Genomic DNA, 14,016 nt, shown 5'->3' with positions numbered 1-14,016 from the left:
TGACAGATCGTTCACAAAAATGCTTTAATTTATAAAAAAAAATAATTCTCTGCATGGTTGTGTTTTTTTTTCCATCTAGTTCAGCGGATGTATTAATTTGGAACCCCAAACTGATACAAAACTTGTCATTTTTAAACCCTACAAAACCTTATATCAGAAACTTGCTTCCTCAAACGGGAAAACTGAGACATGGGAGACATAAACAGGTCATGTTGGCACCAGTTTTTTACCAGGCTGCACATTCGGATTCAGATTTATTAGTCTGGAGACAAACGTCTCTTTGGGGGGAATGGAAACCAAATGTTGCTGACATTTTAGGTATCACATTCACTGCAGAAAATACAAACTTAGCAAAAAATAGGAAATGTACCCCGAAAAAAATTGCTCCTCCACTTACCTCAGAAGTGCCAGACTTCATCAGACTCCCAACACACATCCTCTCCCTTCCTCTCTGGTTCCTAAATAAGCGGAAACCAAAAATTACTTGCAAATTGCCCCTTCCCCAGGATTTGATGGCATTCTCCTTGGTAGAGTCACTGGCCTGGCTCAGCAAGCAGCTTAGTCCCAGGCAGCCCTTTGCTTGCCAAGGACATTGGTGAGGATTTGCCCCAAATCCTGCAATTCCCATTGCAGTGCTCCCAGAGAGATGACAATCGCTCCAAGAAGTCTGATAGGGCAGAGAGGCTGGGGACAGAGCAGGGGGGAGGAAAGGTTAACTCTTGCGTCGCCTGAACCAGCTCTAGAAACCTCTCTTGGGGTCAACAGATGACAAAGTTCATTTGCATTCAGAGTTTTAACGTTTGACTTGAGCAGAGCCGGTGCCGCAGCCTTTGGTTTGCGATGCGGTGCATGTAACGGGATGACTCCTAAGAAAATGCTGGAGTCTGCACCCTGGCGTGAGCTGTTTGTATCCCTGATATGTTGAATGGAGAAGGGGATTCAACAGTACTTGTCTTCTATACCAAGAAAATTTCAGCAACAAAGGAACAGAGCGAAACCACCACGGAAAACTGCTTTGCTGCTCAGTGAAGAGCCATACGTAGGTAGGACATATCTCAAACTTCTATCCTAGCCAAGTGATTCCCACATCAACATCTGCAGAGAACAAAATCCCCAGCTCACGTTCTTTGAGCTGTCAAAGCAGCCCTCAGCATCAGGATGAAGTTATAATTATGCAGGATGAAAGATTTCACTTAACAGACCTTAGAGGAAGCCTGACTCGGGCAGAAGCAGCAGTATGATAAGTCAACCAGGGCAAAAGGTCCAATTGCTATTTCCCTTCCAGAGAATGGCAATAGTCATCTGGGCAGGGAGAAGCACTTAATTGTCCTGAGACAGCCTGCAGTTTTTTCCCTGTAAAACATCTACTCCAGCAAGAATTGACAGATGTTTCATGTAAATCTGCCATAGGACAGAAATGTCCAGAAGGTCAGATGACCAGATGTACAGATAGGGATGGGGAGACAGAGGAAACTGCCTTTCCCCTGGAGGAGTACCAGGAAGGAGTTTTCATTAGCACTTTGGATGCAGGAAATGCAAAGCCTGAGAGCTATTAATAGGAATGGCCTCTTCCTTGGATGCTGGAGAAGAGCGGGCCTCCAGGAATGAGGAAATGACAAATCATTATAGGTCTGCAGAGGGTGTTTCACTCATGAGTGAAGCTGCAAGAAATTCCTATCCATGCCCTTCCACCAGGAGCGATAGACCAGGCTGCTGGCATTCACTTCACTTTGCAAACTCTCCCACAGGTTGATGTCCAGCAAAGAAGGAGAAGATGCAACTTGGCTATGGAAACGCTCATGAGAGTATTTATCCTGTGAGGCTGAGGAGGGTTAATGCAGTCAGGCTTTTCTAGAAAGATATCTGTCTTTGGGGAGTGAAGAGAGTGTCCCCGAAGATGGGATGGGAATTTGGGGGCAGTAAAGGATGGCTTTTCAGGAGTGTCGGCATGGGTGCCATGGTCTTGCTAACTCACATGCTTTCTACAGCGCTGGATCAATTTGGGTGCTGACTGTAGAAGGAATTTAATACGGATTCTTGAAAACTGAATAAAATCCTCTGCTTTGCCACAAACACCTTTGTAATTGCTGAGGTTGTGGGGAAGACAGGACAAAAGCATGTTTGGCTACAGCTGAGTATAACTGATAATTCCAGAGACTTTTATAAACCATATAGCATCTCATTGCTTAGCTTTCCCTTCATACAGACATGTGAGAGTAAATGCATTAAACAGAGCTGGGAAATCAATTGCCCAGTTTTGCAGAGGGTAGAGAACTCACCATGTATCATCCCTGTCAAGATCCTGAAGCGGATTGATACGCCCGTGCCAAGACAAAAAAAGAAAAGCCAAAAGACTATTTTACCTTAAAAATTGCATAAGGCAGTAGAGCATCCTTAGGGCTTGTCTTCTGAGAATACTCTTTGCCTCCTCCCAGCTGCATTGTAGCATTAATGTTCTTTATGATCCCAGACATTTACTCTTCTCCTTATTTTCCCAGTCTGTAGAATGGAGATAATATTTAGCTACTGCAGAGACGTAAAGCCCTCTGCTAGTACTACGTAATTTCATTATTATGGTCCTACAATAACAAAGGCAAACCTATTTCATTTAAGTGTTGGCAAGGGTAACATCCCACTGCACGCAGAAGTTCATTCAATTTCTTTCCAGTCTGCTAAAATGGCAAAATAATTCTACCTATTCCCCGTGGCAGTAACATTTACAGTAGCTAAAAATAGCACAGCAAAATTAGTTGAAAATAATGAAAACAGAGCATTATATTGTAATGCTACTTACGTTGCTGTTGCTGAATAGCTGGCATTGAGGAAGAGAGAGAGGAAATACAAAAAAAAAAGAATTGTTTGACGTTGCCAGTAAAATGTAGATATTAAAGACCTTTTTGGGCAAAGTTTCAGTTTTCCATTATTCTGTGTACACCACTTGTTTCAGCACCTTAGCTCATCTGATCAGAGAAAATGACAATTTTATGTCATTCCCAGATACGTCACCATTTCCTTTTGTCACCTGTCCATTGCCTCACAGACCTGAGACCACCCAAGCTAAAATCATACAGGTGTTGTAAGGAGGAGAAACATGATGGTGATAGAGACTTCTGTCCCCTCCCGGGGTGGGTGGGGATCCAGGGGGTGAGTGAACAGCAGTCTGCCCCACCACCATCCTGCCAACTAATCTTTGATTCATCTCAAGTCATAGAATGGTTTGGGTTGGAAGAGACCTTCAAGATCATCTAGTTCCAACCCCCCTGCCATGGGCAGGGACACCTTCCACTACACCAGGTTGCCCAAAGCCTCATCCAACCTGGCCTTGAACACTTCCAGGGATGGGGCAGCCACAAGTTCCCTGGGTGAACGGTTCCAGTGCCTCAGCACCCTCAGAGTGACGAATTTCTTCCTTGCATCTAATCGAAATCTCCCCTCTTTCAGTTTAAAGTCATTGCCCCTTGTCCTATCACTACAAGCCCTTGCAAAAAAATCCCTTCCCAGCTTTCCCACCCGGGATGGAAAAAACTGTGCAAAGGGGAAAATTCTGAAGGACAGGTTTGCTAAAGCTGATTAATAGAGGACACCTTCTGCCTGGTTGGTGTAGTTAACTTCACAAACACTTGTCTGTGCCCCGAGGAGAAAATGATGACTCATACAGAATAAACCAGCTTTCTCCAACTCACAAGAAGACACAAGAGCATGAGAGTGTGAGAATAATTCCTGAGAATTTTAGCTTTGAACAGTTTGCACTTGTCATTAACTGTCCTCATTGAACTTTGAATCAACAAGTTTTTTAGGGTATTAGTAAATAAAATTGTCTCTTATTGATTTTTTTTTTCCTGGTCATGAAGGTGTTAGTTAATATTACCCAGTTTGCACAACGTGAAGAAGCCAAAAGTTTATCTGTTGGCGCACAAATAATGCCTTCAGGTATGATTTATAACTAATTTAATTCTCTGGAGGTGTTTGTCACTTAACATCTGATGTTCCTCAAGCCAAAACAAGATCTGTTGGACTTCACTTCATAGAAGTCAGTCCACTGAGGACCACTGTGGTTTCACCTGATGGGGCTGTGGTTTTACACCACTGAAACATACCTGCAAAATCTGGGCATCTTGCATACACATTCACACCAGGGAAAAAAGAAAAAAGGAGAGTGGAGAAATATGGTAGACCTTAGGAAAAATAGCCTGAGTATTTTTCCATCTTGGCCTGGTCCTGTTCAGAATGTGTGATTTTACTGGCCTATGCCAAGGGCTCATTTTTTGGGGGTTATTTTTGTTTATATAAAAGGAATATATTTCACTGTCAATATTATAGCAGAGAAGAAAATCTTGTGGAAGAGACATGTGTTCAGTTGCTGGGCATTATATCCTCTTCTTTTACTTGCTTTCTACTTCCCAGCAACATCTGTGCTCTCTCGCTATTGGAAGTCACAACAGCTCTCATGCCAACAACTAACTTTCTTTTTCTCCTTCCTGAGGAGCTTTCAGCTTTTCTCACTGTCTCCAACAGCTCAGTCCTATCAGAGGTGAAAAAGGCCTTTAACTGCTTCCTCTGCTGTGGTGGTATGATTGAAGGATGCTCCATTTGAAGAGGCATCGCCAATCATGCTTCTTGGGTAGCTGATTGACATGGGCATTGTCAGCTCCCAGCTGGCTCCGGATGGACAAGCACCTGAATTCACCTGCGATCGAGGAACATGCATCAGTACTTGACAGCCTGAGCCCCATTAGCAGAGGAAGGGTCATTAAAGAAGCAAACTGCTGGCTTGTTCTTGCCATGACCGTGTTTCACATGGTCCAACTAAAACAAATGGCTGAATTGACATTCCAAGCATAATAAAGAGGTTTCCATATCCGTTGCACTTTCATTGCACAACACCCTTGAATAGAAGCGTTCAGCTAATGGAAAACCAAAAAAAAAAAATTAAAAGAAAAAAAGTCATCCATTTTTCCACCGTTCTCCCTGCTTTCAGATGAGAAAGGAAAGGGGGGATGTAGAGAAGAATGCAAAGAGCAAACATCTTAAAATGCCAACGAGAGCCTTTTGGAAGCTGATTAGAACCATTTGTGTGTGGCCAACAAAAAAAATGGGAGTTTGCAGAAAATGGAAGGGAGACAACCTCTGCTCTGTTCCGAGTCAGAGAACAGATGCCAGCGTTCCTTCTGACTTTACAACTTTTTCTTGGCCTATCCGGGTGAAAGGCTGATTAAAAATGGGGGCTGAGAACGCTTGTTGAAAAACCTCCCAGATTGTAATCCTAGCACAAGGGCAAACGCAGACTTGCACTAAATTATTCCTGGCTGTCTGGATCACTTATCAAATACAACGAGCAAAGACACCCAGCCATGGCCATAGGAAATTGCATGTCCAGTGGTTGGGTGCTCACAATGGGCCTTTGCCTTGTGTTCAGTGGGAAACAGAGGGCAGAAAACAAACTATCTGAACTACAGCTGAAGGGAAGGGGGGAAAAAAAGAAAAAACGAAAAGACCAAAATTTTCTGTAAAAAAACCCATAGACATAGATGGAAAGAGATTTATCTACTCCAAAACCATTTTTCCTTCAGTGGTGTCTTAGGTAAAATGAAATAAACCAAGAGGATTGAATTTCACTGGGAGAATGACTGTGAGGTCTGCTGTGCAAGCCAGATTTTCCAACCATGCATTTAAAAGCGGTTACTCAAGTTTGGGTAAAAAAAAAAAAAAAAGAGAAAAAACCCAAAACACTTACCCAATTTCCGAGCAGTCTGTGAATCGTGATGTTCAGAGATGCAGAGAAACAGAGCACTTATTTACAACTCATACGGAGATCTTTCCGAAGGATGATCGTGTCAGGACTTTTTTTGCTGCCCTCTTGACCTCTCTGGGGGGTTTCTGTTGCTGCTGTGTTTTATTTTTCACCATCAGGAGCTTTAGTGAACATTAAATTCCTTTCCCCATGAACGTTCCCAAGAAAAATGGGCAGCCAGCACGAGCTGCCAGAGGTCTGCTGGGTGCAACAGCCATGAGCCTTTTGAATTACTGGAGTGCCAGTTAATCAAAGGCAGCTCAAACTGGAAATATCGTGCTCATGGTAAATTTAGCATCCATTATACCCACTAGCAAAACCAGCAGCAGCCAAAAACACTGGAGATGGAAGCAAACTTCAGAAATCAAGGAATCTCAATTCAAGAAGAGTGTCCTTCATAAATGCAAGAAAGTTGAAGTCTGGAAAGGGTAAAACTGTGAGCTCAAGGAGCTTTCATTTACGAGCTGAGACACCCATCAAGCACAGGGAAAGGAAGAGCCTTTATTGTGTTGTTGGTTTTTACAGAATTAAAGGCGGTAATTAATTTGTTACGACTTCAATCAAAAGGAAAAAAAAAAAAAAAGAGAGGTTTGGCCTCCAGAACTAGTGATAACAAAGTGGCTGGGAATTAATACTGATCCAAGATTCAGGCCTTACAAATTACCCATGAGGTTTGCTAAGTTTTTCATGAGCAGTTGGTAGTCATGATTCAGTTATAATGGCTCAATATTAAACCAAAATTATATCCCTGATGGGGGTTTCAATCTATGAGACCTTATTAACCTCCAAAAACTAGCTTCAATTTTTATTTGGCATGACGATTCCCCTCATAGCACCTGTGTCTCTATATGGACCAGTCAAAAATTGCATTCATTTTTCTGGTTAAATGCTATTTCCCAGCAAACCTGGTTTCAGCAGCATCACCACACGTTTTGCTTTTGTACTGGATGTTTGTGACTTTTTGGCATATCGTAATCTCTTGGCACACCCTAATGCTTCTAAATGGTGCTAATATAAATCACTCCTTAGCCTTTTGAATCCAAAATGCTTTATGATTTGATCCGAAATAAGGTAGTTGCTCAAACTACCCTGTGGTGTTGTAAAGTACAAACCAGAAAAAGAAACTCAGAATTTGAGGAGGGGATGATATTCTTCACCTTTTTCCCATGGCTTTCCTGCTAATAGATACGGGTCCAGCAATGGTGAGAAGCAAATATATTGAAAACCAGAACTGCACTATACAGAGAGCAAGACAGGACATGGTTCAGCTTTTACTGACAGAGAAAAACTACTATATTAGAGATTTCTGAGCATGTATGTAGCTCTGTTGTAGAAAAGGTTCTTCCCAAAAATATAGGATAAGTTACAGGGGATGCTTACTTACCTTCTAAGATCCATCACATGACCAAACTCCTCCAATATCTTGTACTTCATTCCTGAACTGATGTAAAAGTGATTATAGTGTTTGAAATTTGTCTGCTATAAGAAGAAATCCAGTAAAGAAAAGTTATTAATTTAGGAAAATCTATTACTAACACCTCCCTCATTCTAAAGCTCCTTAAAGTTCACCCCAAATACCACAGTAGCAAGGCAGTGGATATGCTCATCAGGCATCATTATTTAAATAATCAGTAGAACTATATAGATTTATTTACCTTTTTTTATTTCAAACCAGAAATTGCCTGGCTATTCTCTAGCACAGAAGCTTTATTTTTAACCAGAAGCATAGGCAGAGACTTTTATTTGTGGAAGAGCTCCCCTGTGTGAGACTCACACCTGAAAATACTTCAGGCAGGAGGAGGGGGAGGACCATCCATCACCAGTGCATGCCCCACTGGTAGGTCCAACCCTGTTAACACCAAGGGTGCTTCCATGACACAGCAGTGGAAACCACCACTGATGCTAATTTAGTTAATCAAACAGCAAGAGCTTGGCATCAATAGGCACTACTGAAAGAGCAGATGGGACAGGTTGGCAAAATAATTATGCCCTGCACATAGCTGCATTAATGGGGATAAGGAAAAAAAAAAGGAAACCAGGGCATTAGCTTTCTGAGTTTTCTCCATAATTTCTGGCTGCCCAGGTGTTAATGGGGTCTTTACAAATTTGCTCAAGTCTGTCTTTGTAGCCTCTGCCCAAAAGAGCTCTGGTGAAGTTGTGTTGCTGCAGGATTGCCTTAGCTGAGGGGTTTTGTCTGAGACTGCCCTTTGATTAGTGCCAGGTAGTTTCTCCAGGGTCAGGTACCTTCTCCAGGCTTAGCTGATAATTAGCTCTCAGCAACCAGGTAACAGATCTACTCTCCTTTTTTTCCTGACAAAGGAAACTACTTCTATCTTCTGTCTCCAAGGAAGTGGCTTTATTTTTATGATCTTATTGAGGAAAGCTAAAACTTTATAAATTTTATTTTTATGATTTTACTGTTATGGAGATATTTTGTCTCTTTTCAGCTTCAACCAATTTGCAGCAATATTTTAACAACCAATAACCTCTTTGAAAGATATTTTTTTCAAGGTTTTCTTTTAGCTGCTGGGGAGTGGAGAAAGAATTCAGCTTTATCTCTTTATCTTCACAGGAAGGAAAGAAATTAGACAGATATATTACAGTTCTTATCTTATTCCCTGTGTCTCACACATACGCTATTGGAGGGAAATCTCAGTTCAGGGAACATGCTAAAAGTTAAAGGAGGGTAACTGTGCTCAGGGGACAGAGATGAGATGGTGCCTGCTGGTGAGAGTCTGGCTGTGGAGACGTACAAGCCCAGGGCTGCAGGAGGAATAATTTCAAATTACTGCTCTTATGCAAAGAAGAAAGAAGGAGCTGCTCCTTCCACCCTTTCCTCTTTTCCAGTTAGGAAGAAATTTGCTCTCTCTCTTCCTAACTCATCAAGAGTGCAAAGCAATGCCTCTCAGCAAAGAAAATTAGTGAAAACATTTATTTCCTCATAAAGACTGCTGGTAGCCTCACCTTTTGTAATGAACCCTAGCAACATCCTCTTCTCTTATTCTTCAGTCCTTGGCTACAAAATTTGGCTTCTATTAAACGGACACATACGATGCTTGCAATTATACTGGAAAACAGGTTTTGTCCAACTGTCTTAATTTTACATCATAAAAACAACCCTCTGAACTGGAATATCTAAAATAAGCCTGATATGAAAAATGAAAATATTGGCATGCTTGAAGATTGTGGCATTTATTCTGCCCGCCAGCTCAGAAGCACCCTGATCTATAGCAACACCTTCTCAGCACAGTGTATCCTATATACCAAGTTTGCTCTCCTGAGGACAGATATCTTTGTTGCTGTCTTCTTTGAAGAGAAAAAAATATTTTGCTAAGGGATATTAAAGTCAAGCCTCTGATGTTTTTTTGCTCACTTGCTGAGAATTCAAGAAACCTTATTACTGCTGAGGAGGGAGTCACGGATATAAACTGCAGAACTATGCAAGTGTTTGAATAATTACAGCCAGGGGTTTCCAAATGCACCTCCTTTTTAATGCTCTGCAGAGTACTTCCTATTCTTTATATTGAATATTTCAGAGAAATTACTCTGGAAGTGAGTGAAAAGGGGGGTGAGGAAACAGTAGAAATTAAGAAAATATCTTCATGCCTAAAGAATTTTAATATTTTTATCTACGGGGAAAAATGTGTTTTATGTGAGCTCTCCTTTCCTCTTGAGTTCTATGCTGTAATGTAGAAAAATGATGGAAAATTTGGAATTTCTGCAATGAGGATTGGCAGTTTTCATAGACGGGTTTTGATGCTCAGTACCAGTGATGAAGGGGACTCGTTTGCTTCCAGCCAAGGCACCCCAGAGGTAAGCCAGGTTTCAGAAGCACAAAGGACAGGATCCCTTTCCCTTGACCTTGTCATCTTATTAAAAAGCGGATCTATATTCAATCCCCTGTTGACTCCTTCAGGTCTCAGTTTTCCAGCTCTGGCAGGAGCTGGTACTGATGCCAACTTCTGCATTGACAAAGATTTGAGCTGACACCAGTGGCGATGCTTTTGCAGTGAATTTGACATCAGAAACATTTGCCATGAGGCAAAGCTGCTCTCTGTCTTACAGATGCGGACAGATCTCTTTTAAAACTGTGTCAACTTCCACCTCACTGTAACTTCTTTTGCAGTAAGAACACTTTCCTGCAAGGGGAAATCCAGCAAGTGAGCTCTGATTGTGGTGCACTGTCAGCCTGCAGTGGCACTCCAGAGCGTGTGTCAGCGTTTCTGTGTTCATAAGCCACCTGATGTAATGGTAATAAGATGCTAACATGAGAGTCCTCCTCAGTAATCTGCCAGCTGCTGGCTGCTCTATCCCTTTTTTGGTTCAGGAGTTTTAACAAGATGTTTCTGGTCTGTAATCAATGTAAACTTCCCATATAAAATCCAGGGGAATGTCCCAACTCCCGACTAAAACACTCAGTGCTTCATTTTCTGTCTAAGCATAACGTTGCCCTGCTTTAGCTATGGCTCTGGAAACGGAAGCAGTTTCTAATCTTCCTTTGTCATCTAAAATTTGTTAAGACAGGATGGAGCTGGCAGGTGAGATAGCAAATAGAGACTGGCCAGCACAGCTGGAGTATCTTAGAATCAAAATGCATCTCACAGCCTTATCAACATTGGCAGCATCTCAGACAAAGCCCTATAGATACATACCCATAAGCTTTGGTTTAGGTTTCTCTAATGCCAGAAAGCTGTCAGCCTCAGTGGGACTGAGGCATACAAGAAAAGTTATTCACTTGCATAAATACTTACAAATGAGACCCTCAGTGTGTTTGCAGATGCTGGGTTTTAGTATTGTTGTCACTGTCAATAAATGAACTAATAATTAAGCAGCATTAAAAATATATATTGGCTCTGCACTATATTTAAGCACAATTTATTTCAACACTTTTGCTTCAAATTATTGGAAGATGTGCCAGTTGTTTGGCGGAGCGGTGTATTTGATGGCATAGCCCAGCCTGACCCCTTGGTCGTCACAGGTGTACGAGGGTGAGATGTGAGCAAGACACCCCTGAAAATAAAGATCACAAATTCATCAGTGATTTAGAAACAAAATCAACGGCGTGTCAGGAATACGAGGTTGACCTAAACCACAAGGCTATGTTTGTATTTGGCTCTTGCAGGCTTTTGTGATGAGGATGGACAGTCAACAGCGTGTGCCCAAAAGCCACAGCTGCCCACAGTGTGATACCCTTTGGCTTTCCTGGGGAGTGAGAGTCGCTCCCTGGGCCATTTATAAATCCCATGAAACTTCCAGAAATGATCAAGTCAATGCTGTGCTCCACCTCCCTCTTAGTCTCATACTGTACTTGACAAAGTCATATCCTTTCAGGCAGGTTTCCAGAAATAGGTTTGCTTTTGTGCCTCCTCCGAGGGCTCAGAGGAATAACTGCTCTCCCAGTTTGGAGGACAAAGGCACAGAAACCGTTCGAGGTCTACCAAGGTCCCCAGCAGTGATGCTCTCCCACTGTGAGCTATTGTAACACAGAATTGACTTCTTTCTCCTGAGTCTCAAGCAAAGCAACTTGGCGTTGCAATGTTGTCCCCTCTCTTGACTTGAACCCAGGCCTCCCAGCTGCAAAATTCAATAGAAAGTGCCTTCTTTCTCCTGAAAGCTGCTTAATTGGCTGCTGTTCTTGCTCCTCCAGCTGAATTTGCATTAAAGAAAGACCTGCGATCCTTGGCGTTCCCTATACAAACCTCCATATTTAGCATATGGAGCTGGCGGTTCTCTTAACGCCCACATCTGTCTCTGCTTGCCACAGCTGATTTATGTTTAATATCTCGAAGGCATGTGGTGCCAGTCCCACGTTGAGCTCTGGATTGTGGTGGTCCGTCTGTATTTGTTGAAATTGGGCCCAAAGAAGCTGGCTTGGAGCAGAGACTGCGAGGAATGCGAGCCAGTGGCCGTCCAGACAGCTCTGTCAGCAAGCTCAGGAAACTGGCTGAAAAATGCTGGGAAGAGGCCCAGATTTCAAACAACCTGTGGAGCTCTCATGAGAACACACTGTTTTAAAACAGAAAGTTGAGTGATATTCTTAATTACAGATTTTTTTTTTTTTTTTTTTTTTAAAAAAAAGGAAGGTTAATGATGTCCCTGCCCTTGCAGAATGCGAGGCATGTTCCCCAAATCACGGTCATCAAACCAGCCACCTTTATCCTCTTGTGTGGAGACCTCTATTTTCATGTGCTGCATTAAAGATTTTTACTTCCCAGGCAGAGATAAAGATCAAGATGCTCTTGGGGTCCCACAGCTATGGGTTGACCTGAACTTTACAGCAACTCTGGCCATATAGAGAAATCTTGGCTCAAGGGTTGGCATCCGTGTGGTTGTGCAGGCATTCCGCTCCATCTCCCATCAGTTACCACAGAGCTGGTGGTGGGTTTTGCTTGTTAAGGCTGCCATCCCATAAAACAGAAAGCTGCAGCACAAGAGCTTCAAGCCCAAAGGGTGGTTTTATCTGCTGAACTCATGAGCTCCATGGTCTTCTATCAGACACGGGATACCTTGAGCACAGATACCAATTTAACTAAGGACTTGCTTCAGGGCAATATTGGAGTAATGGGGTGAAGTGTAAGAGTCTGGATTGTTTGCTACATGATCTAATGGTCCCTCTTGGTCTTAAATTTTAGGAATTTAGGCCCTGGATGGAACCCGGTGTTTTGTGTCAGTCAGAGTCTGGCCTGAGAGAATGAATTACAGCTTTTAATCGTGAAAAGGCACCTCGTAGCCTGTCTGCACAGTCAAAATAGCATTGAGATGCTTTCTCTTGAGAAATCCTCACTGGGATTTTTCTGTCATTTATTGGTCATGTGATTGGGTCAGCATATCTGGAGTTTAGGAAATTGCACAGTTTTAATATTGGGCTGCATTTAAGTCTATATATGTTGGGAGAATGTTTCCTTGCTTTTCCAAGTCAGGAAGTGACTTGACTTGTCAAGCCAGTATCCTGACTTGCACAGGGCTTGCAAAGAAAGATCAGTTAAACCTGTGTTCCTGGGATTTTATTCAGGGTTCACTTGATTTTAAAAGATTTTGTCTCAATTAAAAACTACCCAGAAGATGAGTTTTAAAGCGTTGAAAGGGGCTGCTCATAAAATGTAAATTGGGAGAAAATGAAAGCAAATTTTAATTTGAAAATATTTCATAAGAATTAAAAGAGATTTTTTTCCTGTGTTTAAATACTGATCTTCTCTTTATTATTCCACATGTCAATGCTCTACAGACTTTTTTGAATGTCAGTGATGGCATTAGGGAGTGGAACAGAGAAAAACACATTAAAAATAAGCTCTTGATAGTGACTCAGGTTAAACAGGATAAAGCCTTCCTTGTAATCTTTGTTAGAGGCTAAAATTATGTGACTGTAAAACTATCGCTCTGTTTCACAAAGATTATCTGTTAAATATGTGCTTCTTTTGGTCAGCAGCTTGGTGGCAATGATTTATGCCAACTGGCCTAGAAACTGTGAAAATTAGTTTATGGCTCGGTCCTGATTCTCTGTTAAAAGTGTCTATTTGAAAAGTAGGGTTGGGAGGGAAGGACAGGACTTCACAAGTTTCAAGTGGAATGGAAACGCAGTGTAACAGAGCACTTCTGCAGGAACTTTGTTCCAGAGACTCTTGCTGCCAATGGAAATGACTTGGTCTGAAGAGATCACCAAATTCAGCAAACTTTACATTTTCAGATCATTTATTTTCCCTCTAAACCCGTAAATGCCTTTCTGGCCAGCTAGTGCTGTGCATGCCAATATTGTTCTTTGTCCAGAGAGTTCTCCTTCCTTGCCAGCGTGTTTCCCTGGATGCAATCTCAGGGGACAGTTGTGTCCCTGCTCCATCTCTGGTTTGCTAAGCTAAAGAGAGCAAGGTCTCTGTTCCACCAAACATCCTCATACCTTCCCACTGCATCCGTTCAGGTTTGGACCAGATAACTGAAGGCACGTGGTATTCCAAGTGAGAACCACTCTCTTGCACCATCACTTTCCTGTTTTCCTCTTCTCAGTGCATGTGTTAGTGTTTCACCTGCCTCCTGCAAAAGCAAGTCACACTAGAAGCTGGTAGTCTCATTGAGAATGACTATATCCATCAGATCTGTCTTTTCCTCTGTCTTTTCCCACCAATAAGAATAGAATAGAATAAATTCTCACTTGCAGAAATTCTCACTCTCATTCCCTCAAATCCATATCTCGCAGTCTCTAAATCTAATGTCTTTTGCAGTTCTTTCTAGGT

This window comes from Tauraco erythrolophus, chromosome 15, assembly GCF_009769465.1.
Source record: "Tauraco erythrolophus isolate bTauEry1 chromosome 15, bTauEry1.pri, whole genome shotgun sequence".
In the NCBI taxonomy this organism is placed as follows: domain Eukaryota; kingdom Metazoa; phylum Chordata; class Aves; order Musophagiformes; family Musophagidae; genus Tauraco; species Tauraco erythrolophus.
Note: the sequence above shows the minus strand (reverse complement) of the source record.